This window comes from Apodemus sylvaticus, chromosome 7 (assembly GCF_947179515.1).
Source record: "Apodemus sylvaticus chromosome 7, mApoSyl1.1, whole genome shotgun sequence".
Taxonomy (NCBI): domain Eukaryota; kingdom Metazoa; phylum Chordata; class Mammalia; order Rodentia; family Muridae; genus Apodemus; species Apodemus sylvaticus.
In genome coordinates, this window is record NC_067478.1 from 115,056,613 (window position 1) to 115,069,410 (window position 12,798).

Here is a 12,798-nt window from a genome sequence, read left to right on the forward strand (position 1 = left end):
TGTGATCTCCTCTGTTCTAGAAGCTTGTCAACAACTAAAAGTATTGTCATGGTAGCGGCATGAAGCCCCCAAAATAGCACAACATAACTTAGCAAGAAGAATAAAAGTTACTAAAGGACACCTGCTTTTGGAAAGACATGCTGACTTACAAGAAGAAATCTGATGATAACATATTGAACAATGACATATGATGTGGTTTAGGAGGTTGGGATGTGATTTGGGAGCCTGGGAAACAATGTACCTCAAGCACTAAGGCAATACAAAATTCTGGAGATGATTTCACAAACTTTTTACAGAGATTGGGTTCAGCTACATAGAGAGTCAGAACAGACTCTGAAATCAGACAGTCATTGATAGAAATCTTGACCTTTGAGAATGCAAACATTTAAAGTCAAAGCAATCAAACCATTAAAAGCATGTGGAGCCTCCATAGATGCATGGATAAGGGAAGCAACTAGTATTGGTTCCCAGGAGTATGATAACAATATGACAGGGCAAACTGTAGTTAGACACATCAGAAATTAAAATGCTTGATGTTTTAAAAGTGATAAATTTGGTAATTTCCAAAGAAATAATAAGCCTAAAAGATTCTGAGCTCAAAGTAACAAGAACATTGACTCTAATAAATATTGTAATTGTAGAAGAGAAAAAGAACATTCTGGTTTCTGGGAGTCACAATGGTTTCCAGGGTATTATGGCCCCTTTGGAGACAGCAAACATTGTTCAAAGGATTGGCCATCCAAGAGAAAACTCGAAGTAATCTCTTACTATCAGGAAATGAATGGAGAGGCCTGTCAGCTCTAATACCAATAGAAAACAGTAAGAGCCATTTTTTCATTGTGAGCCAAGAGGTACCAACCAGAGAAGAAAATCAAAAGTAGGTACTTCTTATCTTATATATGCTACAGAAAGAAGTGAAGCTTGGGATCTGGCCACAGGTAGCCCTCTTACATTATCCCCAAAAGCTGAATGTTATAAGTTAACTACTGGTGCTTATTGTCCCTTACCTTCAGTGACAGTGGGAATAATCTTGGAAAGAAGCAGATTAAGTTCTCAAGGATTTATTTTGTATCCAGGTGTAATAAATTGGTATAGCAAGGAAGAAATAAAAGCCATGGCAATAATGAAAGAGGAAATGCTACTTGAAGCAGAGACTATAATTGCCCAATTGTTAATTTTTATTTACATCAAGGTCAAAGCCACTGTAGGTGAAGAAACAGGTGCTTTTTGGAGCACTGAAAATCATGTTCTGGAACCAATACACAAATTAATTGTGCAAATGATTGGTGTGGACATAGATGAGTTGGTAGATATGAGAGCTCATGTTAGTATCCTTTCATGAAAGTCTTGGAATTCAAACTGGTCACTTCAGAAAGTTCACACACAATTTATAGGAATAGGAAAATTATCATGAATAAGACAAAGTATTCAATGGATCACCTGTGTGGAATGAGAAGCACAAACAGGAAGGTTGATACCTTGTGTGGTTTACATACCTATAAATTTATGGGAAGGTGATCTTTTAAAAAAGATGGTATTCAAATTAAAATTCCTATGATTATGAGGACGGGAAATAAGGAAATGTGATATGATATGGTAAATGTTCCTGGGGAAGGTGAAAGAAAACAATTGCCAGCTGTTCCCATGGTCAAAAATAGGATGTCACAGGGTTTAAATTTCCAAATTTTAAAAGAGATCATGACTGACATACCTACAGCCTTGACCATAAAATACTTAATAAACCAACCCATCAGGCAGGAGCAGTAGTCCATAACAAAAATACATGCACTTGAACAACTTGTAAACGAGCAGCAGGAGGCTGAATATATAGAAGAGTCTACCAGCCCATGGAATTCTGCGGGATTTGTTTTAAAAATTCAGTCAGGAAGGTGAAGAATGATAATAGATTTATCATGACTAAGAGGGAAGATTTGGTGGTAGCTCCTGCAGACATCACTCTAAAGAAGGCAAATCAAATTCTGTAGCACAGTAAAAAGTGGAAAGCTGATGATTTGTGAAAGTTGGTAGGCACCACAGGATTATCCATTGGCTTCCAAAGATGGCAAAAGGTAGTTACTATATGGGACAGTCACTGATACTCATGAGAATGACAGGTACAAGCTGGAGTGGTACTTGCTGGTGTGGATGTAGTGGTTTGGGACTCTTTTCAGGGAAACTCCATTTTCCAAACCAATATGATCAAATACATAAAGGGGAAATACCCAAATCTCTAAGAAATTGGAGTCAATATAGTCACTACTGCTCAAGGCAAGTACCTCATAGATTCAGGTGTGGATGCTCTGAGAATTTGCATGGCAATTGGTTCTATCTGCATCACCCAAATTTGAGAAGGTAAAATCCTCAGCTCAGAGGAAGCTTCCCACCACCTCAAGAGCCTCCATTCATATGAGAAGTGAATTTTCTGAAATCAAATCCAATTTGCCTTGAACTTTTTAATAATAGTTTGGAAAAATAGAATTCTGCAATGCTGAGGTTTAGAGATTGCTCCAGAAAAAAATTCAAACAGGTGATTCTCTTATGTATTTGGATTAAAAAATCAGTAAAATAAAGAAAAAATTGTTCACAAAAAGATATAGATCTATATCCTTTAGGTCTTCATCTGTGCCCTGAACTTAAGGCTGTCCTATAGCTCTCCCTACCAATATCCCACAAAGAGAGAACTGGCCTCCCAGAAGTGCTCTCTAAGTCCAAAGATAAGATCACCAATTGCATTTCAAAAACTGTCCAAGGAGGGACCAGCCAGGAGCATGCAGGGCATATGAATAGCAGAGGATCTGGGAACAGGATGATTCCAGTCTCCATCTGTTCCCAAGAGCTAAAATTGTCCCACAGTCCTCCATAACCAAATCCTACACAGAAGAAAGCTTGTCTCCCCAGGAGTGCTGAGACATCTAAGATCACAGACTCACAGGCCCAAAGGAGAGACAAGGTCCAGTCAGAGACACCAAGACCAACTAACAACGAAAATAATCAAATGGAAAGAGGCAAGTGCAAGAATTTAAGCAACAGAAACCAAGGCTATTAGGCATCATCAGAACACAGTTCTCCCATCACTACTATTCCTGGATTCCCCAACACACCAGAAAACCAAAACTCACATTTAAAATCACATCTCATAATGATGATAAAAAATTTAAGGAGGGCACAAATACCTCTCTTTAAGAAATACAAGAGAACACTGGTAAATAAGCAGAAGCCATTAAAGAGGAAACACAAAAATTCCTAAAAGAAATAAACAAAAACACAAGTAAAAGGGGAAAGAATTGAACAAAACAATCCAGGATCTATAAAAGTTAATAGAAACAAGAAAGTAATCAAAACGTTAGAGAATCCTGGAGATAGAAACCCTAGAAAAGAGATCAGAAGTCATAAATGCAAGCATCATTTAACAGAATACACATGACAGAAGAGAGAATCTCAGAAGGTACCATAGAAAACACTGACACAAGAGTTGAAGAAAATGCAAAAGGCAAAAATTTCATAAACCAAAACATACAGGAAATCCAGAACACAACAAGAAAAGCAAACCTAAAGATAAATGGTACAGAAACAAGTGAAGATTCCAAAATTAAAAGGCCAGAAAATATCTTCAACGTAATTGTAGGAAAAAAAAAAAACTTCCCTAATCTGAAGAAAGAGATGGCTATGCACATACAGGGAACCTACGTAACTGCAAATAGATAGGACCAGAGAAGAAATTCCTCTTCTCATGTAATAATCAAAACACCAAATACACAAAGAAATAATATTAAAATCAGTAAGTGAGGTAACCCAATCATGAAAGAATACACATGGAATTCAATCTCTGATAAGTGGATATTAATTAACCCAGAAGCTCTGAATACCCAAGGCACAAATCGCATAACAAATGACTCCCATTAAGATGTATAGAGAGGGTCATGATCCTGGAAAGGATTGATGTAGCTTTGGAGGGGAATATAAGGACAGAGAAAAAGGAGGGAAGTGATTGGAAAATGGGTGGAGAGAAGTGGGTTTATGGTACATATGGGGAGGGGGGATCTGGGAAAGGGGAAATCATTTGGAATGTAAGCAAAGAATATAAAAAATAAAAATATTAAAAAAGAAAGAAATCTGTGGAAAATAAGAACACCAGTAATTACACGATAAGACGAGTTATTTGAAACATGCTCATTAAGCCTCACTAAGCTATCACTTCACACTTAATATAATGATGTAAGCAATGGTGAGACTGTGCGGCAACTAGAATTATGAAAAAAAAATCAGTAAGAAACAAAGGTCAAGTAACTTAAAATGTCAGACCTATAAGAATTACACGAGACTTCTCGCCAGAGATTATGAATACTAGAAGACCCTGAGCAGATGTCATATAGACACTAAGAGGACACAAATGCCTGCCCAGGTTACTATAATCTCTCAATTACCATAGATGCGGAAACCAAGATATTCCAAGACATAATCAAATTTGCACAATATCTTTCCACAAATCTAGCCCTACAAAGAATAATAGATGGAAAACTCCAACACAAAGGGGGAACTACACCCTAGAAAAAGCAATAAAGTAATCTTTCAACAAACCCAAAGAAGATAGCCGCACAAACATAATCCCACCTCTAACAAGAAAAATAACAGAAAGCAACAATCACTATTCCTTAATATCTCTTAAAATCAATTGACTCAATTCCTCAATAAAAAGATATAGACAAACATATTGGATACATAAACAGGACCCAACAATTTACTGTATACAGGAAATATACCTCAGTGACAAAGATAAATATTACCTCAGAATAACTGCTTGAAAAATATGCCAGGTAAATGGTCCCAAGAAAAAAGCTGGAGTAGACATTCTAATATTGAATAAAATCAATCAACAACCAAAAGTTATCAAAGAAGATAAAGCAGGACACTTCATGCTTATTAAAGAAAAATCTATCAAGATGAACCATCAATTCTGAACATCTATGCTAGAAATTCAGGGGCACCCTCATTCATAAAATAAATTTTACTAAAGTTCAAATCTCACATTGCAACTCAAACAATAATAGTGGGAGATTTCAATAACCCCAATCTCATATATGGAAAGATCATGAAAACAGAACCTAAACAGAGAAACAGAGAAAGTAACAGAACTTATGACCTAAATGGACTTAACAAATATCTACAGAGCATTACACCTCCAAAGTAGAGAATATATCTTCTTTTAGAACCTTGTGGTATGTTCTTCAAAATTGACCTTATAATCTAAAACAAAACAGGCCTCTACAGATACAAGACAATTAAAATAATCCCATGCACCCCATCAGACCACTGTTGACTAAACCTGGTCTTCAATAACAACAACCAAAACAACAACTACAACAAATCAGAAAGCCCACATACACATGGAAATTGAATGATGCTCCAAACAATGATAACTTGTTCTATGAGAAAATAAATTAAACACTGTTTAGAATTTAATAAAAATGAAGGCACAGCATATCCAAACTTATGGGACACAATGAAAGCAGTGTTAAGAGGAATATTCATTGCTCTGAGTGCGTCCAAAGAGAAACTGTAGAATGCATACACTAGAATCTTGACAACACATATGAAAGCTCTAGAACAACATGAAGCAAATACACGACAAAGGAATAGACCATAGGAAATAATCACACTCAAGGCTGAAATCAACTTAGTAGAAACAAAAAGAACTATACAAAAATCAACAAAACAGGAGCTGGTTCTTTGTGAAAATCAAGAAGATACAAAAATCCTTAGCCCACCTAACGAGATTGCACAGAGACAGTATCCAAATTAACAAAATACAAATGAAAAGGGAGACATAAAAATAGTAACTGAGAAAATCTATAAGCATCATCAGATCCCACTATAAAAGTTTATATTAAAAAAACTGTAAAATCTGGAAGAAATGGACAATTTTCTAGACAGATAACAAGAACCAATGTAAAACTGTGATCAGGTAAACCACCTAAACAGTCCCATAACCTCTAAAGAAGTAGAAGCAGTGATCAAAAGTCTCCCAAATAATAAAAGGCCAGGACCAAAAGGCTTTACTACAGAATTCTATCAGACCTTCAACGAAGTCCTTGTACCAGTACTCTTTAAACTATTCCATAAAACAGAAACAGAAGTAGCAGTGCCAGATTTGTTCAAAGAAGCCACAATTATGCTCATACCTAATACTCAAAAGCCCAACAAAGAAAAAGATCTTCAAAATAATTTTACATCTCCAGGTCCTGCAAGAGGCAAGAGGGGCTTCCAGGCGGCCAGCGGGGAGAAGACGGTGTGCTCCAGTGAATCTAGCAGGCCCCAGCGGGAGCCTTCAGGTGTCTGCTTCAGGATCTGAACAGCCTGGGCAACAGCACCCTATCTCCAGGCAGTGCAGGAGGCACCTGGGAAGGGGCAGCTTGCACTGGTGAGTCCAGCATTGACAAGACCAACTAACACCAGTGAGACCTAGATGGCAAAAGGCAAACACAGGAACGTCACTAACAGAAATCAAAACAATATGGCAACATCTGAACCCAATTCTCCTTTACCAGCATGTCCTGTATACCCCATCACACCAGTAAAACAAAATTTGTATTTAAAAATCACTGGTCATAATGCTGGTACAGGAACACATAAAGGACATACTTAAAGAAATTCAGGAGAAAATGGATCAAAAGTTAGAAGCCCTTGAAAGGGAAACACAAAAATCATTGAAAAAAAGCCAGGAGAATACAAAAGCCAACAATGAGGAAATGCAAAATCACTTAAAGAAACACAGGAGAACTTTGGTCAACAGGCTGAGGTCATGAAAGTGGAAACACAAAAATCTCTTAAAGAATTACAGGAAAGCACAAACAAGCAAGTGAAGGAGCTAAGCAAAACCATCCAGGATCTAAAATCAGAAGTAGAAACAACTAAGAAAACTCAAAGGGAGACAACTTTGGAGATAGAAAGCCTTGGGAAGAAATCAGGGGACATAGATGCAATATCAACAACAGAATACAAGAGATAGAAGAAAGAATCTCAGATGCTGAAGATACCATAGAAACCAGGGACTCAACAGTTAAAGAAAATGCAAAATGCAAAAAGCTTGTAACCCAAAATATCCAGGAAATGCAGGACACAATGAGAAGACCAAACCTAAGGATTATAGGCATAGATGAGAGTGAAGATTTACAACTTAAAGGGCCAGCAAATATCTTCAATAAAATTATGGAAGAAAACTTCCCTAAAATAAAGAGAGAGATGCCCATGAATATACAAGAAGCCTACAGAACTCCAAACAGACTAGACCAGAACAGAAATACTTCCCGTCACATAATAATCAAAACACCAAATGTACTAAACAAAGAAAGAATATTAAAGCAGTAAGAGAAAAAGGCCAAGTAACATATAAAGGAAGACCTATCAGAATCACAGCAGACTTTTCACCTGAGACTATGAAGGCTAGAAGGTCCTGGGCAGATCTCATGCAGACTCTAAGAGAACACAAATGCCAGCCAAAACTACTATATCCAGCAAAACTCTCAATCACTGTTGATGGAGAAACTAAGATATTCCATGACAAAACCAAGTTTACCCAATATCTATCCACAAACCCAGCCCTACAAAGGATAATAGGAGGACAACACCAATACAAGGAGGGAAACTTCACCCTGGAAAAAGCAAGATAGTAACCTTTCATCAAACCCAAAAGAAGTTAACCAATCAAATTTAAAAAATAACGTCAAAAATGACAGGAAGTAACAATCACTATTCCTTAATATCTCTTAACATCAATGGACTTAATGCCCCAATAAAAAGACATAGACTAACTGACTGGATACGTAAACAGGACCCTACAATTTGCTGCTTACAGGAAACACACCTCAGGGTCAAAGACAAACACTACCTTAGAGTAAAAGTTTGGAAGACAATTTTACAAGCAAATGGTCTCAGGAAACAAGCTGGAGTAGCCATTTTAATATCAGATAAAATTGACTTTCAACCCAAAGTCATCAAAAGAGACTCTGAGGGACACTTCTTGCTGGTCAAAGGAAAAATACAACAAGAAGAACTCTCAATCCTGAACATCTATGCTCCAAATTCAAGGGCACCCTCTTTCGTAAAAGAAACTTTATTAAAGCTCAAAGCACACATTGCACCTAACACAATAATTGTGGGTGACTTCAACACTGCACTTTCCTCAATGAACCGATCAGGAAAACAGAAACTAAACAGGGACACAATGAAACTAATTGAAGCTTTGGACCAATTAGATTTAATATATATTAAATGATATATATATATATATATATATATATATATATATATATATATATATATATATATATATATATCATTCTATCCTAAAGCAAAAGAATATAACTTTTTCTCAGGACCTCATGGTACCTTCTCCAAAATCGACCATATAATTGTTCACAAGACAGACCTCAACAAATATAAGAAGATCGAACTAATCCCATGCCTCCTATCAGATCACTATGGAATAAACGTGGTCTTCAATAGCAACAAAAGCAACAGAAAACCCACATACACGTGGAAACTAAAAAATATTCTACTCAATGATACCTTGATCAAGGAAGAAATAAAGAAAGAAATTAAAGACTTTTTAGAACACAATGAAAATGAATACAGAACAAAGAGTATTCCTCTTAGCACTGCTTTCATTGTGTCCCATATATATACCCAAATATATGGGACACAATGAAAGCAGTGCTAAGAGGAATACTCATAGCCCTGATTGCCTCCAAAAAGAAAATGGAGAGAGCATACACTACCAGCTTAATGACACACCTGAAAGCCCTGGAACAAAAAGAAGCTATTTCACCCAGGAAGAGTAGAAGGCAGGAAATCAACAAACTCAGGGCCGAAATCAATCAAGTAGAAACAAAGAGAACCATACAAAAAAATCAACAAAACCAGGAGCTGGTTCTTTGAGAAAATCAACAAGATAGATAAACCCTTAGCCAGACTGACCAAAGGGCACAGAGAAAGTATCCAAATTAACAACCTTAGAAATGAAAAGGGAGATATAACAACGGAAACTGAGGAAATCCAAAAAATCATCAGATCCTTCTACAAGAGCCTGCACTCAACACAACTGGAGAATCTGGAGGAAATGGACAATTTCCTTGACAGATACCAAATACCAAAATTAAATCAGGACCAAATAGATCATCTAAACAGTCCCATAATGCCTAAAGAAATAGAAGGAGTCATAGAAAGTCTTCCAACCAAAAAAAGCACAAGACCAGATGGTTTCAGTGCAGAATTCTATCAGATCTTCAAAGAAGAGTTAACACCAATACTCTTCAAACTATTCCACAAAATAGAAACAGAAGGAACCCTACCCAATTCCTTCTACGAAGCCACAATTACGGTGATACCAAAACCACAAAAAGATCCAACAAAGAAAGAGAACTTCAGACCAATTTCCCTTATGAACATCAATGCAAAAATACTCAATAAAATTCTTGTCAACCGAATCCAAGAACACATCAAAACGATCATCCACCATGATCAAGTAGGCTTTATCCCGGGAATGCAGGGTTGGTTCCATATACAGAAATCCAGCAATGCAAGCCACTACATAAACAAACTCAAAGAAAAAAACCACATGGTCATTTCATTGGATGCTGAAAAAGCATTTGACAAAATTCAGCATCCTTTCTTTTTTTTTTTAATTTTTTTTATTCGATATAATTTATTTACATTTCAAATGATTTCCCCTTTTCTAGCCCCCCCACTCCCCGAAAGTCCCATAAGCCCCCTTCTCTTCCCCTGTCCTCCCATCCACCCCTTCCCACTTCCCCGTTCTGGTTTTGCAAAATTCAGCATCCTTTCATGCTTAAAGTCTTGGAAAGAACAGGAATTCAAGGCCCATACCTAAACATAGTAAAAGCAATATACAGCAAACCGGTAGCCAGCATCAAACTAAATGGAGAGAAAGTTGAAGCCATCCCACTAAAATCAGGGACTAGACAGGGCTGCCCCCTTTCTCCTTATCTTTTCAATATTGTACTTGAGGTACTTGCTTGGGCAATTCGACAACATAAGGAGGTCATAGGGATACAAATTGGAAAGGAAGAAGTCAAACTATCATTATTTGCAGATGACATGATTGTCTACCTAAATGACCCAAAAAATTCCACTAGAGAATTCCTACAGCTGATAAACTTGTATCACCATTTCTGGTTTTGATCTTAGCCATTCTGAGTGGAGTAGGTGGAATTTCAGTGTCAGTTTGTTTTGGATTTCTCTGATCACTTAAGACTTTACACATTTCTTTAGCTGCTTTTTAGCCCTTAGAGATTTCTCAGTTGTAAACTCTTGGTTTGCTTTTATACTTCATTTTTTTATTGGGTTATTTGGGGGTTTTGTTGGTGATTAGGTTCTTGAGTTCTATTTTGGATATTAGCTCTCTACTGGATATGGGTTTTTTTTTAGATTTTTTTATAAAAATAGTATCATGACTGAACATTTATATCCAAATTTATAAATTTGTCATTTTGTTAAACTCATTTAATATTTTGAAGTAATACATTTCACTGCAGAGGAGAATGAGTCATATAAATACATAGAAGAAAGTGGCAGGATTGTATTAAAGACAACTTTAGAAATTGGTACAAATTCTTCCTTAATACCAAACAAAAATTTTGTGATTTAAAATTTCCTTACATTGGGCAAGTTCATACATGTATAGATATAAGTATATAAATCCCTCATTAACACTTTACCCTCACCATTTTCAGTAAATCCTTCATTACATGTTCTCCACATAATTTTATGTATTTTTTGACCTAGTCGATTGAGGCCAAATATTGTTGCCCATATGTGCTTGAGTTTGGTGCAACTCAAATTTCACTGAGAAATGCTATCAATGGGCCAAAAATAAAAAAAAAAGCAATCAGTTTCCCTTCCCCACAAAGCTTACACTACAAAGAGGTGCTCCATGAAACTCAAGTGAACTGTACAAATACAAATTTTTAAATTGTGTATTCTTTCAGAACATTCTAGCTTGTATTAAATTCATACTTATATGCTGATAAATTATGTTAAGAAATTTTTGAAAATTTTACTTCTGTAATTAAATCATTATGTTTTCTTTCTGTTTTAAAGATTTATTTATTATTAGCTACAGATACACTGTAGCTATCTTCAGATATCCCAGGAGAGGGCATCAGATCTCATTATAGATCTTTGTGAGCTACTATGTGTTTGCTGGGATTTAAACTCAGGACCTTCAGAAGAGCAGTCAGTGCTCTAAACTGCTGACCCATCTCTTCAGCTCAATCGTGATGTTTTCATTTGTACTTATAGCAAAAGCATTAAAATTCCAAAAGTTAAATCTATAGTGATTCTGGATACATTCCTTCGTATTTTATCATACTGAAACATGAGCAGTACTAATTTATAATTTTGCATATTCAATAACTAGGCCATAATCAATCTACAACATGTAACTTAGACACAAATTACAGTTTACACTTTGATTTACTACATGTATACATTAATTCTTGATCATTTTATGATCAGAAAATTTTACAGTTACTATATTTTTCATTCCACTACAATCAGTTATGAGACCCAGAGTTCTAAAAACTATATTAAGGGATCATGCAGGTAGGGACACTACCTGACAATTGTCTGACAATTTTCTGAAGGGCTTTCTTGATGTCTTTGTTCCTCAAGCTGTAGATGAAGGGGTTCATCATGGGAACAACAATGGTATACACAACTGAGGCACCCAGACTTTCCCTGGAAGAACTAGAAACTGTTGAACTAAGGTAGGCACCTAGACCTGTTCCATAAAAAAGACAAACAACTGACAGATGAGATCCACAGGTAGAGAAAGCTTTATATTTCCCTAACAGTGATGGAACTCTAAAAATAGAGGAAGTAATTTTATAGTAGGAGTAAAATATTCCTGAGGCAGGGAGGAAACCAATAATGACGCTTAAAATAAACATGATTATATCATTGATAGTAGTGTCAGAACAAGAAATTTTTATAAGCTCTGGAACATCACAAAAGAAATTAGGTATTTCTGTGTTTGTATAAAATGTTAGCTGTGACACTATCAAGCAGTGCAAGTGTGAACTCACAAGACAAATGAAAAGTGAAACTATGACCAAACATCTACACAGACGAGGGTTCAGAATGACTTGGTAGCGTAGAGGGTGACAAATGGCAACCCATCTGTCATAGGCCATCACAGCCAGCAACAGGCTGTCCATATTACCAAAAAGAAAGAAGAAAGACACCTGAGTTAAGCATCCAGCATAAGATATGGATTTGTTGCGAGTCTGCATGTTTATCAGCATTTTGGGGACTGTGGTGCTGCTGAAGCCCATGTCAGACAATGAAAGGTTGTAGAGGAAGAAGTACATAGGGCTGTGGAGGTGGGAGTCAGAGCTGATGGCCAAGATGATGAGCAAATTTCCAAACACAGTGAGCAGGTATATGAGCAAAAACAGTACAAATAAGATGGGCTGCAGTTCAGGGTCTTCTGAGAGTCCAAGGAGAAGGAATTACAAGTTACTTGTTAAATTATATGATGCCATACAGCTTGGAAATCTTTTGAAGAAGAAAAAATGTTGAAATAAATTAAGCACTATATATGCAACTGGCTACCTGCCTGTATTTTTGTGATTTTAGCTATACATAAGAATTCATTTATTCAGGAGAAATGTTAAGTTTTTTACTTAAATTATTTATTCAGAAAATGGTTCATACTATAGGGCCTTTGCTTCTATTTTGTAGTTACTTGATGCATTGAAGATGGTGAATTCATGATCTGAA

At 36.3% G+C, this 12,798-nt stretch overlaps 1 pseudogene; it reads right to left on the reverse strand.

Moving 5' to 3' along the window:
* Positions 1-11,603: 11,603 nt before the first annotated feature.
* Positions 11,604-12,560, reverse strand: LOC127689397 (olfactory receptor 18-like; annotated as a pseudogene).
* Positions 12,561-12,798: the final 238 nt, after the last annotated feature.